The following is a 3,451-nucleotide window of genomic DNA, read 5'->3' on the forward strand; positions in this document are numbered from 1 at the left end:
CTATTTGCCTTATTTTTTTTTTTTTTGAGACAAAAGGTGGTTCTCTTGGGTTGGGGGCAGATTTTCCCTTTGAGTCTTCATTTGTAACTTCTAACCATGAGGCTGCTAGGAACGGAGGAGCCTGCTTTAGAATAGCACCTTCCTCCCCCCCCAGCCCTCCATTGCTCAACTAACGTAAATCTGCTTTTTTTTTTAATTTTAAAAATATGTTTATTGATTTTAGAGAAAGAGGAAAGGAGAGCGAGAAAGAGGGAAACACCTGTCGGTTGCCGCCCATCCGCATTCTGACCAGGGATCGAATGAACCCGCAACCGAAAATCAGTAAACATATTCTCAGGTGAAGGTTTAAAACAACAACAACAAAAAACTAATGGGGTAAGACAGTCTTTTCAGCAAATCATGTGGGGAAAATTGTATATCCACATGCAGAAGAATGGGGTGAGACCTCTACTTTTCCCCATATACAAAAATTAACTCAAAATGAATCAAAGACCTAAATACAAGAGCTAAACTTATAAAACTCTTAAAAGAAAATGGGAAAAGCTGCGTGACATTGGATTTGGCACTGATTTCTTGGTTATGACACCAAAAACACAGGAAAGAAAAATAGATAAATTGGACTTCATCAAAATTAAAAACTGCATCAAAGGACAGTGAAAAGACCACCTTTGGAATGGGAGAAAAATATATGCAAATCATATATTCAGTAAGGGGTTAATATTCAGAATACTTAAAGAAACCCTACAATTCAACAACCAGAAATTAAACAACTCAATTTAAACATGGGCAAAGAGTTTGAATAGACATTTCTCTGAAGAAGATACACAATTGACCAATAAGCACATGAAAAGATGTTCGACATCACTAATCCATAGGGAAATGCAAATCAAAACTATGATACCACTTCCCACTTTTGATAGTAGACATTAGGGTGCCCACTCTCAGGACACCTGGAAGTAGTAAGTGTTGGTGAGGATGTGGAGGGATCGGAACCCTGGTGCACGGTTGGTGGGAATGTAAAAGGGCACAGCCACTGTGGAAAACAGCATGTCATTTATTCAAAAAATTAACAGTAGAATTACCATGTGATCCAGCAATCCCATGTCTAGGTGTACTTGTATCTCCAAGGGAATCGAAAGCAGGGTCTAAAGAGGCACCCGTGCACCTGTGTTGATGGCGTTTCATAGCGGCCTATACATAGCAGCAGCCCAGTGTCCGTCAGTACATAAACCGAATGTGCATGCGGGGCGGGGCAGCAGGGGGTTCAGAGTTGTTCATGTGGAAGATCACACAGCAGCAGACAGACACACAGCGGAACGCTGCGCAGCCCTACAGGGGAAGGCCATCCTGTCGCAGTTACAACACGAGTGAACCTTGAGGGTGTTATGCTGACTGAAATAAGCCAGTCACACACACACACACACACACACACACACACCCCAAATGCTGTGTGATTCCACTTACGTGAGGCGTCTAAAGCAGCCAAATGCACAGAGACAGTAGAATGACGGCTGTCGGGTGGAGGAGGGGGAACCGGTTGTTCAGTGTCGACTGAGTTTCCGTTTTGAGAGAGGGGGAGAGTTCTGGAGCTTGACTGCGAGACAGTGTGAATGCACTTCAATCACTGCTAAGCCGTGGACTTAAGAATGGTTAAAGTGATCAATTTTATGTGTATTTCACCACAGTTAAAGACAACTTCCAGAAAAAAGGTAAGGGAAACGTTCAGGACAGCGGTTACCTGTGGGCGGGGGCGGCGGCACTGGGCAGGAGAGGCGCACACAGCCGCGGCGGCGCTCCAGTTCTGTCCTGGTTCTGCGGTCAGTTCGTAGGTTCACCCGACTTGGCACAATTACATAGTGTTTCTAAACATTCCGTACGTGCAAGAGCAAGCCAAGTTATTTTCACCGGCATGACGTGTTGTTTATTATAGATGCCTCCATTCTTAGATAAACTTAGACAATATTAAAGATCCCAACTTAAGCATCTTTTTAAAAAAAGATTTTATTTATTTATTTTTAGAGGGGGAAGGGAGGGAGAAAGAGAAAGAAAAACATCAATGTGCGGTTGCTGGGGGCCGTGGCCTGCACCCCAGGCATGTGCCCTGGCTGGGAATTGAACCTGCGATGCTTTGGTTTGCAGCCCGCGCTCAATCCACTGAGCTATGCCAGTCAGGAGAGCATCTCTCTTTCATGTAAAACTTTAATTAGATCCTCTGCTCCACCAAATAACTTATTTGGGAGTGGAGCATTTATTTTCCCTCATCCTCTTCCATTTTCATTCAAACTTAAAAAGGTTTGCTTCCCTCTTTGTCCCGTCCCTGGCCCCGCTCTTCGCTTCTGGTGGTCTGATTCTGAGTAAAAGTTCATGTTCTTCCCATGGTCTGTATAGTTCATTCACTAAGCAAAAATGTATTGAGTGCCTGTTGTGTGTCGGGCACTACTCTAGGTGCTGAGGCTACAGCAACCAACAAAACAGACAGAAATTTGTGCCCTCTTTGCTTCCATCTTTCCAGAGAGAAGAATCCTAATTCTCGGCCCATCTTTTCCCCCTGTCCTTTCTGAATTGTACTGATTCCCCCAAGCCTCTCAAATTCTGGTCTTTCTCGAAGGGTGAAAAGCAATATCAAGGTCTCTCAGCCTGTCTCAGATTTTAATGGATGGCTCAGAGGTCCCTCTGCCTGTGTCCACTGTGGTCTATTTGGGACTCGAGGTGGTATATTCTGCTTTTTCGATGAAGAGGGATCACTGATTGTGAGGAAATGGGAGAACGTGGGAATAGAAGGACAACAATAGTAGAAATACTATTCTGAAAACATTGTGAAAGAGAAGAAGCCTTTAGACGTGTTGGCAATGTTTGTAGCTGCAACGAACTCAGGGAGGAGCCCTTTTCCCTTCCATGCTTAAGGGACCACCGGTGACCAGCCAGAACTGGTTCCCAGAGCAGAATTCCAAATGGGGGCTCAGAGCTTTCTCAGGGGCCCTAATGCAGCCCACACTCCATGCAAACCTAAATTGCAGAGGGCATTTTGTTTCTTTGCTTGTCAAGGTTTTGTTTTTTGTTTTTGTTTTTGTTTTTGTTTTTTAATTCCAGAGAGGAAGGAGGAGGGAAGAGACAGAGAGAGAGATCAATGTAAGAGAAACATCCATTTCCTCCCGTATGCACCCCTACCAGGGACTGAACCCACAACCTTCCGGTTTATGGGAAGACGCTCCAACCAATTGAGCCACACCTGCCAGGGTACAAGCTTCTATTTTTAAATATGCAACATGTTCAACAGAACGTTTTTTAAAATCATTTTATTATTTTTCTAATAGAAAACTGCATGCTTATTGTAAAAGAATTCAATACTCATAGAGTGAGAAGAAGATGAACAATCAAGTAAAGATGCCCACTATTAATAGTCTGATATCTTTTTTTTTAACGCATATGTATTTATTTGGACCTGCGGAGC

The sequence above is a fragment of the Phyllostomus discolor genome, chromosome 6 (genome assembly GCF_004126475.2).
Source record: "Phyllostomus discolor isolate MPI-MPIP mPhyDis1 chromosome 6, mPhyDis1.pri.v3, whole genome shotgun sequence".
Lineage (NCBI taxonomy): Eukaryota > Metazoa > Chordata > Mammalia > Chiroptera > Phyllostomidae > Phyllostomus > Phyllostomus discolor.